Raw genomic sequence first — 13,264 nt, forward strand, 5'->3', positions numbered from 1 at the left:
CAAATATGAAATTTTCACCTGGAAAAATGTATTAAAGGTGCACAAGTGGACCTTAAAAGCGCTGTTGTATTTTATTTATAAGAGTGTAGGGCATATTTTTTGATGGTTGAACAGAAATCCGACTACTGCCTGACTCTCATAGACCTGGAGTTTCCCTGTTATCTGATTAATGACTGATATTAAGTGCATATAAACACACATCTTGATTGACTCAGCCGGAGCACCGAGAGGCCATGGGCTGCAGATCAGGTAGCTAAAACTGAGGAAAGCAGGTAGGAAAGGAAGAACCTGCCAATATGGGAGCTCACATGTGACGCTGCGTCATGACGTCACATTCTCCAGCTCTTAATGTGATTATTTCTCAGCGCTTTAGAGACGACTGGCTTAAACAGACGGGGCTTCTACAGACACAGTGTTGACTGAGCCGCACTCCCATTTACACAGTGAAGAAACCGACACCGACACCTAACTCAACTGCTCAGCACTGTATCTGAGTGATGTCCGCCCAGCAGGTGGCGCAGTGACCCCACGCTTGCACACCCCTGCTGGAAAAGCGCGTGATGTCTTTGTGTCGTTCGTTACACTAAGCGCAGCTGGAGGAGCGGAGATGGCCGTGCCGCCGGAGTGCCGGGTGCCGGGTGCCGGGTGCTCCAGCAGTGATGTTGAGTGCGCCCTGAGTGAGGCTCTCTAATGAGGCGCGAGGAGAGAAAGTGAGGAACTGCAGGTCCAACACGACCACAGGGCTTCATTACTCTCTCAACAAAACAGCGCTCATTTCCAGCTTGTGCACTCGCCCCGTGAAGGAACGCCCGATTTCGCGCTAACTTACTGTCTTCCTAACATATCTGCGTTACTGTGTTTCCCGGCTGCGTCTCTGTCCGTGTTCCTCTAATTCAGCGGTACTGCTGTGTCCAGATTCAGAGACCAGGCCGCCAGAGTGTCCCTGAAACAACCAGAACATCTTAGAACGTTTCACATCTATCTCTCTCTCTCTCTCTCTCTCTCTCTCTCTCTCTCTCTCTCTCTCTCTCTCTCTCTCTCTCTCTCTCTCTCTCTCTCTCTCTTCATTTTCTCTCCCTCTTTGTCTCTGTATGCCCCCCTCTCCCTCCGTTTCTTTTCTTTTGTTAGTCTCTCTTTCCGACTGTCCATTTCACTGTTTTTATTACTCTCTCTGTGTCTGTCTTTCTTTTCTCTCTTCCCTGTTTATCTCTATTTGACTGTTTCTCTCTCTGTGTATTTCTCACTCTTTTCCTTTCTTTTTTGTTTGACTCTTTCTGAGGCTCTATCCATTGTTTTTTTTTTTTTTTAATTTCTCTCCAAGATTGTTACACTTGCTTTGATCTCTATCTCTGCTTCTTTCTCCCTCCTTGTTTCACTCACTCTCTTTTTTTTGTGTCTGTCTGTCTTTATCTTTTTTCTTTTCCTGCCTGCCTTTCTTCCTTTCCTCACAGCTGTTGGTCAGTGTAGGTTGTCCACTGTTTCTCGGCTTCTGGTCATCATGTTCTCTTGGTGTCAGATTGACAAGCAGGAGATCTCTCGCGCGCGCACACACACACACACACGCGCACACACACACAAAACCCACACTCAACCCACTATAGTTTAATTCACTCGTTCACTGTCTCCCTCCCCCTGTACTCTTTGTCACTGTCACTTTCTTTCACTTCCATTCTCTCTCTCTGCTATTCTGTAATGTCACGGCTCAGCGCTGAACGTCACTGAATTGATGGAGGGGAAAAAACGGAGGAGTGGGGCGGAGGGGAGGAGAATTGACAGGGGCGAGTGAAGGACTGTTTTTGCCAGTGTGTGTATGAGCAAATCAGACACACACACACACACACACACACACACACACTTGCCGGTGGGTGTGATGGTGCTGTAAAAACGCTCATTGTGGTGAGAGCACAGCGGGTGTTTAATACACCCCCACCCCACCCCCCCCACCCCCTGTTGCTGCTGGGCCTGGTGTCTGGTGAGAGTTTTTCTCCCCTGGAGCCCAACAGCTATCCCAAAAGAAAGCACACACTGCCAAAAAACACCTACGCTCCCCCCTCATCTCTCCCGATGTCATCCAATGGAAGCTCACAGATGGGCACACCCACCCAGCTACAAAACAGCTGTCAGCAGGGTTAGCAACCGGCTAGCGCAGTGCTCAGCATCCCCCAGAGATTAGCCTACGTTCTTCTACTGTGAGTAAACGGCTTCAGCTCATTCAAAAAGGCAACACGGGCTGGATGATTTGCTGCTGCATGACTGCAGTGATACCATAAAGGAAGTCAATGAGATTATGGAGTTGGACACAGTCATTTTCACACAAGTGTTCTCTTCATCACCGAACCAGTCGATAGCTTCGACTCGATCAGTGCTAATGTAGGAGAAGACGCATAACTGAGCAGTTAAATAACAATGAGTTCGCTCTGTGCTCACTCGTCATAAAAGACACACACACACACACACACACACACACACAGGTTTTGTGCTGTACCTTATCAGGATGTAGAGCCCCATGTGAGTACCTATGTGCCTATGCGTACATGCAAAGTCTTGGCAACCCTGTTCAAATGACATTTCTTTTTGATTTTCTTAGTGAACAAACAAGGATTTTTTTGTTTTTTTTGTATTCATATTTATTTTTATATATATATTTTCCCTAGTATGTTCAACAAATTGACAGCAATTGTGCATTAAAACGTGCAGCCATGAGTTCTCTGTAGAGCTCATGTGTGAAGCACAAGGCCCACAGGCCCAATCAGGCCCAGAACACTGTTCTCTCCGGCCTGCAAAAGTATTTTAGTTCTCAATTACTTTTAGCCCATTTCACAATGCGCTGCGCTATAATCCCCAGCATGCACTGCAATGTAATGATTCTCCAACCCCAAAAGCAACCTACAGGACAGCATTTACAATTCCACATAGCTCCGCACCCATTATATCACCAAACACACTAGCTGCATTTCAGCTGCAGTTCAACCAGTACGAGCACTTAACATCCGCTCAGCAGCTCAGAAATGAAGTATTAATGAACTTGCAGCAAAGAAATGATGCCAGGTGTCTAGTTCAAGCAAATAGGTAGGTTTAAAAGACTGAGCTCTTGGGGACATTTAAATTTGGACTGTATTCATGTAATATTTCAAGGTCAACTACAAGTGTCTATATTTTACTGCTGAGGTTTTTGTGTATTTTGAATAAACAACGGCCAGTTTGGGTTACAGCTCCTCATTAATTAAAAATGAAATCAAACGATCTTCTCTGGCCCACAGATTTGTTTAGATTTTTTTATATGGCCCCCTTTAGTGGTCGAGTTTGACACCCCTGCTGCAGAGGATGTGATGACTTATTCTCATTTAGAAAATCAACAAGAAACGTGTCATTTCACTGGGTGTGTTGCATTTTACCAGGTTTCTGTTGGTTTTCTTGAAAATGTATGAATACAAACACACTGTGTGTGTGTATGTGTTGGGTTTCTGTGTGAGTGGTGTTTGTAGTGTAAGGGACAGCTGTGTGCTCAGTCATGAGACGCTGAATTGGGAGCCCATTGGAAAGCTTTCAAAAACAACGTCAAACAGATTAACAGCCAGACAAGAGGAAAAACGCACACACAAATCAAAGACAAAAAAACACCCACAGAGACCGAACTCAAACTGAGTGGCGGCTCACTGACCAGCGTCAACATACGATGGGTTTATATTGTGCATGAGGCTGTGTGTGTGTGTAAAAGTGGGAGAGAGGGAGTGAGGTAGGAGAGTCCTATGACATGCTGATCTGAGAGGCAGAGGGAATTGGGTGATCTGGTCGAGGTTATTAGTTAGGCTCTGCTAGACCATGTAATAGTCTCACAGTGCAACAGGAAGCTAGTGCTCCAGGCCCGCCATCATCCTGACACAGAGCCGTGGACAACACTCAACACACACACACATCAATTTCTATACACCGACTGCCTATGTGGTCATGTAGGATACTTAGCTCAAATGTCTCCACAAAAATGGGAGAATTTGAACGTTTTGATATTGTGGAGACATTTGCTGGATTCCCATGGTGAAAAAAAAGTAGAAGTGCTTCAAAATGGTGTAGCTATGGTGTAACTACCTGCAGGGCAGCCGGGGCAATTGCACTGCAGCTCAGAGTGCGCTACCCCTTTCTTTCTTTTTGTCTTAATTTGACCCCTTACACAATTACTCAATTGTACACCGATTACCCATTGAAAGAACTGTGCATATATTTACCCATTAGCAGTTTAATACTGTTTACAAGTTAAAAGTACTGTTTGATACTGTTAACCCATTAAAAGTACTGTCAAACTGTTAACTCATTAAAAATACTCTGTGGTACTGTTTACTTATTAAAAGTACTGTTTGGTACTGTTTTCATATTTGAAAAAAAAACGTCAGTACTGTTTACTCATTAATAGCACTGTTTGAAACTGTTTATAAGTTAAAAGTACCATTCGTTACTGTTTATGCATTAAAAGTACTGCTCAGTACTATTTATTCATAAAAAGTACTGTTCGGTACTACTTACTCATCAAAAGTAGTTGTTTTAGTATAATTGTTTTCCCATGAAAAGTTCTGTTTGGTACTCCATTGTTGAAGCGGCTGACTGTAGCTGTGGCCGCAAGGTAGTTGGTGCCTGTCGGGGCGGTAATCCTCGAACCCGGTGGTGGACACCCCAGGTGAGAGATGCCGTCAAGCTGAAGAAGGAGTCCTACCGGGCATGGTTGGCCTGTAGGACACCAGAGGCAGCTGGCAGGTTTCGACAGGCCAAGCGATCTGCGGCTTCAGTCGTTGCCAAGGCAAAAACCCGGGTGTGGGAAGAGTTTGGTGAGGCCTTGGAAAGTGACTTTAAGTCGGCTCTGAAAAGATTCTGGCAAACCGTCAGGCGACTCAGAAGGGGAAAGCAGTGAAAGCAGGGAGGCAGAGTCTGGGGACACAGGAATAGGCTTGTCCATTACTGAGGCTGAAGTCGCTAAGGTAGTTGAAAAGCTCCTTGGCTCCAGGTGTGGATGAGATCCGTCCCGAGTTCCTCAAGGCTCTGGATGTTGTGGGGCTATCTTGGCTGACACGCCTTTTCAACATTGCATGGGCATCGGGGGTGGTGCCACTGGATTGGCAGACTGGGGTGGTGGTGCCACTTTTTAAAAAAGGGGACCGGAGGGTGTGTTCCAACTACAGGGGAATCACACTCCTCAGCCTCCCTGGTAAGGTCTATGCAGGGGTACTGGAGAAGAGAGTCCAGCTTATAGTCGAACCTCAGATTCAGGAGGAGCAGTGCGGGCTTCGCCCTTGAGATGATGTGGTCCTATTGGGGACATCAGGCCATGAACTTCAGCCTTCGCTGGATCGGTTTGCAGCTGAGTGTGAAGCGGCCGGGATGAGGATCAGTACCTCCAAATCTGAGGCCATGGTTCTCAGGCGGAAAAGGGTGGAGAGCCCTCTCTGGGTCGGGAATGAGCTCTTGCCTCAAGTGGAGGAGTTTAAGTATCTTGGGGTCTTGTTCACGAGTGATGGTACAAGGGAGCGGGAGATTGACAGGCGGATTGGTGCTGAGTCAGCAGTGATGTGGGCTCGTTACCGGTCTGTTGTGGTAAAGAAAGAGATGAGCCATAAGGCAAGGCTCTCGATTTACTGGTCGATCTACGTTCCCACCCTCACCTGTGGTCATGAGCTTTGGGTAATGACCAAAAGAACGAGATGTCTGGACTCTCCCTTAGAGATAGGGTGAGAAGTTCGGTCATCTGGGAGGGACTCGGAGTAGAGCCGCTGCTTCTCCATGTTGAGAGGAGCCAGCTGAGGTGGTTCGGGCATCTGGTTAGGATGCCTCCTGGACACCTCCCTTGGGCAAGTCCACCCGGGAGGAGACCCCGGGGAAGACCCAGGACACGCTGGCGTGACTATATCGCCCAGCTGGCCTGGGAGCGCCTCGGAATCCCCCCCAGGGAGCTAGTGGAAGTGACTGGGGAAAGGGAGGTCTGGGCCTCCCTTGCTTAGGATGCTGCCCCCGCGACCCGAACCCCGGAGAAGCGTAAGATGATGGATGGATGGATGGATGGATGGATGGATGGATGGATGAAGTACTTTTTGGTACTGTTTACTCATTAAATGAACTGTTTGACATTTACATTTGTAACTCATCACGTTTAAGTCAGAGTTACCATATTTAATATTAAACTCTGCATGGAAAAGTGAAGGTACATGAATAGACTGATGCCACCATAACACTGCAAACCCCATAAAGATTTATAGTTGGCAGTTCACATGATCATTCCACTGAGTATCAGACAAACAAAGGCAGAAATAAACATTCCATTTCCTGGATTTTTTTCAAATCCGTCACATGATTTTGTTGTGGCAGTTTTTCATGCAGCTAACCTTAACGTTGGTATGCGAACACTGAAAGCTTGGCCAACCTTCCTTTGCTGGTGGGGCTGTCTTCACATTGTCTCCCTCTCATATTTCAAATGTAATTGTTGGGCGCAGTGCAATGAGTACATCATCAGAGCACGTTTAGTTTTTTTCTTTTTTTGCACCACATCCCATAAGGGTCTAATCGCATCACTGAACAGGATTGAGATACAGATCAATGTATACAGAAATACAGCACAAAGACAGAAACACACACGTGCCGTGTCGTTCATATTAAACTCTACCCGCCCACTTCAATAATCATTTTAACTTGCTCTCATCAACATTGCCTCGCCATGTCCCCTTGGTGGAACCCCCAACACCATCCTAAGGGCCTTCCATTACTTTATTAACTCTAGTGAAGTGTGTTAGATGAGCCCTTGGAGGGTGAGGGATTGAGTGAACACAAGTGTCGACTTCAGCAGAAGAACTTGCCCAGAACTGCTCACTTCAACCCCCAAAAATGGCAGATAAAGCTGTTCATAAGTAACAGCAATAAAGAACTTTAAAATCTTTCAGAGTCTGCCGAGGTAACTTCTTTTCTTAACTCTGCTAGCCTGATAGTTAGCAATACGCACATATGTAATGTAGTCTATGTAGTAAATTCTGTTAAAGAGCTCTACTGAGTCTTCTATAAAGCCCTGTTTTGTACAGTAGAAAAAACTTGGTGTAGCAAATCATTAACAGCCCTTATTGTTGACATTGTTTGGTTGCTGGTCAAAAGAGCCACATTATAGAGTGTGATGCTTTCATAAAGAGATCAGTGTTTTTTTTTGGTGGGATTCACAGTGCAAAGGTGATGAGTGACAGTTTGATACTGAACCAGAGGGTATAAATCTTTCAGAACCCAAACCAACCCACAAGCTCTATTCCCAGAGTGAGACTAAGCCTCATTTTGCAGAAAAGATCTTGTAGAATGGAGGAGGCAAAATAATATACAGTTGTTATACACACTAACAAGGGGGACTTTGTTCACTCTGGGGCAGGGGCTCAATCCCCCCTGGGGTCTATCTGTGCATATGCCTGATGGCTAGCTACACCTGAGTGCAAGTATGTTCTATTTGAAAACTCCACTGCCCGATGATCCCCCCACCCTTTCTTCTGTAAGTGGCAAGGGTATGTTGAAAACAATACTGGCCTCAAGTGAAGAGGCACTACGAACTCAGGATTTGGGCTAGATCGCTTAATTCCAGTGCAGGTTGATACTGATGTTACGATATAGAAGAGCATTTTAGACTATTATATGCCTCAAACTTTGTGCCAATAGTTCCAGTGAAGGGTGAATTTCAGTCCAGGTGGCTAAAACACCTGAACTTAATAACTAGGAATATACAGTGGTGTCAGAAGTGGGATAGTACAACTAAGTGGTGAGGAGTTGAGCAGCATTTCAACAAATTTAAAGGTGATCAGTGAAGAAGACATGGCCTGGTGGTGGGAGGTACTGAGCGATACATCTGCACCCTACTGGATGGGCCTATCAGTCAAGTACAAGTCAACTGTTGAAGTAGACGGTGAGGAAAAGTGTGTGTGTGTGTGTGTGTGTGTGTGTGTGTGTGTGTGTGTGTGTGTGTGTGTGTGTGTGTGTGTGTGAAAGAATGTATGTGCTATTTGTGTGTAACTGCGCAAGTCTGTCTGAGCAAGAGTGAAGGTAGTGCTACTACATGCGTCAGCATATGTGCTGAACATGCTTTCATTTTAGTATCTCTTATTTTCTTGCTCTCTCTTATGCCTCCACCATACATAATCGGTGTTTTCACATTTTTCAAGTGAAGCTATCTTACTATGTTGGCAGATACTTTTGCTCATTTAAAAAAATATGCTTGAAACATGCAAAATGATTTGAAAATGATATCTCAATACATTGAGATAATTTCACTTGATAAAATTACAGAAACAAGAAAATACTGTCATTCAGCTCCAGCCTATCTACTTCACATGCTTTGGTCTTTTCAATCCCTTTTTTTCAATGATATCAGAGGTTTTGAAAGTGTAATGTGAATCTAATGGGGTTGCAGCACTGTTTGGAATTCTCCCCCGTATAGAAGCCACCCCAATCTTAAGTCCAATTTTGTGGCATTTCTGACCCATTTAGCCAGACGCCTTATAGTGCTAAATTGGAAGTCGCCTGCCTCAATCCACTCTCTTTGCATTAAGGATCCACTTCATCATGCTACCCTTGAACATATTCGACTGACTTTAAAAGGTTCTAAGATTTAATAGAATATGGCAGTGCTTTTTTTACCTGTGTCAAAAAGCTTCCCAACCTTACTGTCCCTGAGTAAGATTTAATAATTGTACCAGAACGTTAATAATAACTGTACACATCCACTGATTTCTAGCTAAAGGGCTATCTGATCTCCTCAAAATGCATGCCATTTTCCCCCTCACCTTTTTCAACAGAAAATAGAATATTTTCATTCATACTACAACACCAATTCAAAAAAAGCTTAGACAGCGTAAAATGTAAATAAATATAAATATAAACAGAATGCAATGGTTTGCATATCTCACAGACCAATATTTTATTCACGATGGAACACAGAACACATGAGATGTGAGATTTTACCATTTCATAAAAAGCATTAACTCATTTAAATCCTGATAGCAGCAATGCATCTCAAAAAAGTTGGGGCAGGAAAAATAAGTGATACTAATAAAAAAAAAACAGCTGGAGGAGCAATTTGCAACTAACTCACGTGACTGGGTATAAAAAGAACATTTTAGGGAGGCAGAGTCTCTCAGAAGCAAAGATGGGCAGAGGTTCACCAATCTGCAAAAAACAATTTCAGAAAAATTTTCCTCTTTGTAAAATTATGAAGGATATCCCACCAGCTACAGTACATAATATCATCAAAATATTCAGAGAATCTAGAGAAATCCCTGTACGCAAGGGACAAGGCCAACAGTCAATATTGGGTGCTCCTGATCTTCGGGCCCTCAGTCGGCACTGCACTGAAAACGGGCATGATTCTGTACTAGAAATCACTGCATGGGCTCAGGAACACTTCCAGAAAACATTGTGAACACAGTTCACCGCGCAATCTACAAATGCAAGTTAAAGCTGTAACAGGTGAAGACCCCATATGTTAACATGATCCAGAAATGCTGCCATCTTCTCTGGGTCTGGGCCTGTCCCAACTTTTTGAGATGCGTTGCTGCCAACAAGTTCTAAATGAGTTCATATTTTTCATGAAATGGAAAAATGTCACACTTTCAACACCTAATATGTGTTCTGTGTTCTGTTATGAATAAAATATGGGTTTATGATATTTGCAAATAATTGCATTCTGTTTATATTTACATTTATTTACATTTTACAGTGTCCCAACTTTTTTGGAATTGGGGTTGTAGAACATTAAAAAGATTTGCAAAAAAACAAGATACAGTCAGTAGACTTATCATTTTCATTTATTTATACTTTTGTAGCAGACACTGTACCTTACATGGTGCTAGCAAGACTACACAGTGCATTTGATCTGTTTGTCATGCTTATAGAGTCTAAATTGGCTAATTATCTGCCTTGCTTTAAAATAAACTGCACTGTTCAATGCTTGAATACTCATGTTTACTCAGCATGGGCAACAACCTAACGCGGGGCAAAAATTAACACAGACTTGTTACGTTTTTAAAGAAGGTCAAGCAACACGTGCTTCTGGCCACATCACCACATCTCCTAGCTACGGTCGCCTGTAGAAATTCAGAGTGATTTGTCAGCGTTTTGAAGACATCTGTGCCAAAGAGTGAGTTCAGGGCATGTAAGTCTTTTTTTTTTCAACTCAGATTTTTCTGGTGATGGAGCTGTTTGTGTAAATCACAATATCCAGCCTATATTACTTTAATCACCATCTTTCTGCCTGCAACGCAGCAGTGTTTTGAAGCATGCGATAAGCTCACAGCAAGCGTTAGATGGGCTTAAGTACAGCCTCTGTACTGGGTTAGTTCTCACAGTGTGTGAAGTGTTTGGTTTTTTCAACTCAATTCTGTGTGGTAATCTAGTAGATTAAACTCATTAACAACTCGGTCTGAATGGATTCCTGCAACAGCCAATGAAAACAGAGAGCAAAAGAAGAAAGTACAAGTAAAATGGCAAAAAGTGACTTGAGTACTGTGCTGTAAATACAACTCACTGTTGTGTCAATTACAACCAGGACTAAAGTTTCAAGACAATGAATCAGTCTGCAGTACTTATACATGTAAAATAATAACAGCAATGCTACTACTACTACTACTACTAATAATAATAATAATAATATCAATATATGTAAGTGGTCCCATCTTCGCTCCACTGTCCCTCCTGACCCTCCCTCATGACATCTTTTGTTTAGATCTGTGTAGTCTGAGTGGCACACAGCATTATTCGAGCGTCTGGAACTGTATGCTGGGGAGCTGTAACAGGAACCAGAGTCTGTTCTCCTGGCCCCAGAGACACAAGTCCAGGCCAAGTGACCCTTGTGGAGAAAGAGAGCGAGAACAACGGGGGAAAATCACATCAAACTGGCCCACTTAATCAAGTGCAATTATGAGAGAAAATGGCTCTTTTCCATTATAGGAGATTGGTGTCGGAGTAAAAATAGGCCGATTAGACTTATTAAGAGGAGCTGGTGGAGGTGGAGAGCGGCTGGGAGGCCTGATGGTCCTTCTCTCTCTTTTTCCTATTTACTACACTCTGCCTGTCTTTCAACATCTTTCTAGTCTCTCTCTCTCTCTCTCTCTCTCTCTCCCTCACTTATCTCATACTTTTTCTTCACTTTCTCACTCTTTCTCCCTCTCCTCTAATCTTTCATTTTCTAATTCTTCTAAGTCTCTCTTCCCATCATTCATTCACTTCTTTCCTTCTTTCTCTCTCCCTCCCTCCTTCCCTCTCTTTCTCTTTCTCTCTCATGCTGTCTTCATCATTCTCCCTCTTTCTCTCACTTCTCCATCTCTCTCCATTTTTCTCTCTCCATTTACCCAGCTCTTTCTCCATCTCTCTCCCTCTTTCTCTCACTCTCTCCATCGCTCATCTCTCCATCTCTCTCCAGCTTTCTTTCACTCTATAGCTTTCACTCTCTCCATCATTCATCCATCTTTTCATTTTCTCTCTCTCCATCTCATTGTCCACTTCTCTCTTTTTATCTTTCTCCCTCTCTCTTTCTCTCCATTTTTCCCTCTCCATTTACTCAGCTCTCTTTCTCCATCTGTCTCTCTCCCATTCTTTCTCTCCAGCTTTCTCTCTCTTTATCATTCTCCCTCTCTTTCTCTCACTTCTCCATCTCTCTCCTTTCTCCATCGCTCATCTCTCCATCTCTCTCCAGCTTTCTTTCACTCTTTAGCTTTCACGCCATCATTCATCCATCTTTTCTTTTTCTTTCTCTTTATCTCATTGTCCATTTCTCTCTCTCTCTCTCTCTCTCTCTCTCTCTCTCTCTCTCTCTATCTCTCTCCAGACTGAGAGCTGATTGGTTGACTGGTCTTATTTGAGAGGCTTGTTATTATACTGACCACTGGCCTGTCAAAGCGGCCCACATTAGTGACTTTAGCCACGTTAGCAGGACTCTGAGCCCCGCTGAGTATGAGCTCGGCCCACCCCTGTCTGCAGAGGGTTCAAGTGGGACAAAGCGGTCTCGAGCAGCACTTTTGTAAGTGCATGTATAGCATGACAGTAATAACGTATTTGAAGAGTTGGCGCTTGTTAACGAGGGCAGCAGATCAGCTGAGACGGACAGAGCCGTGGGAGGTTTATTTTTGGGCTGTGCTTCATGACTTTCTTGCAGACAGACAGGAGCTCACACACACTCTCACACTCATAATCACACACATATCGCCTCACGCTGTAAGGAATGTAATTTTGATAGTTGGAGCCAGGCATTACTGTTATTTCATGCCATTTCTTTCTTTAGCTTCATAGCTCACTTACCAGTAGTGCTGAGGTCTTTACTCTTAACAGTAATTGGTTACTCAGACTGTAATGAGATTACTTTACTTTTCCCATGAAGTAATAAGAAACCTCAGTATTCATTACTTTTAAGGTGCTCTCTAAATGTGCAACTTTCCCATTTATTTAAGCCCAAAATATTACTACTGGTGTGATTTATTTAATGTATTGCTTTGAACTTATTTTTTTATTAAGGGGTGCCAATAATTCTGGAATGGACTTTAGAAAGAAACAGTGAGTCACACACACTAAAAGAAACTTGGCATATCTTGGCAAATGAAATCACCCTAAATCTAATTGATGTATCTAAGATTTGTCATTTTGAGATTATTATAAGTGCATTATAAGATTACTGAACGTATTTTTAGATGTTATTTCTTTCAAGCCAAGTGAAATTGTCTTATATTATTTTGCTTCTTTAAAGCATATTTCTCAAAAATGATCTGCCAAAAAGTTTTTGAAAAAAAAAATTTTTTTTTTAAATATTTATATTTAGCACAACTTTACCATTATCAGCATTGCATATGAAGTCAGAAATCAGAAGGTGCATGTAGGTCACTTTGGATACTAAATAAAATGAGTATATTCGTATTATAGACCTCACAATGCAGTCCACTCCAGAATTATTGGCATCCATCAAGAAACCTGGCAAAACCAATCATATCAACAAAAAAAAAACATACAATGATTCAAATGTTCATCAAATATGTTTGTAGAAACTGCTTTCCATTTATTCCAAATAGAAATCATACCTGCAAGAGTTTTGTTTTATCTTAAGAGTAATGCATTAAAAACCTATGGGGCAAAATTACTGGCACCCCTTTCGAGTTACTTAAATAAAACCAAAAAAAAAAAATGTATGCAGTGGAAACTATCTTCAAGCACAACCAGGGTGATAATCAGACAGGTTGAAAAGCTTGGAACAGTTGAACATTTGCCAGAAAGAGGACAC

The sequence above is a fragment of the Pygocentrus nattereri genome, chromosome 1, assembly GCF_015220715.1.
Source record: "Pygocentrus nattereri isolate fPygNat1 chromosome 1, fPygNat1.pri, whole genome shotgun sequence".
In the NCBI taxonomy this organism is placed as follows: domain Eukaryota; kingdom Metazoa; phylum Chordata; class Actinopteri; order Characiformes; family Serrasalmidae; genus Pygocentrus; species Pygocentrus nattereri.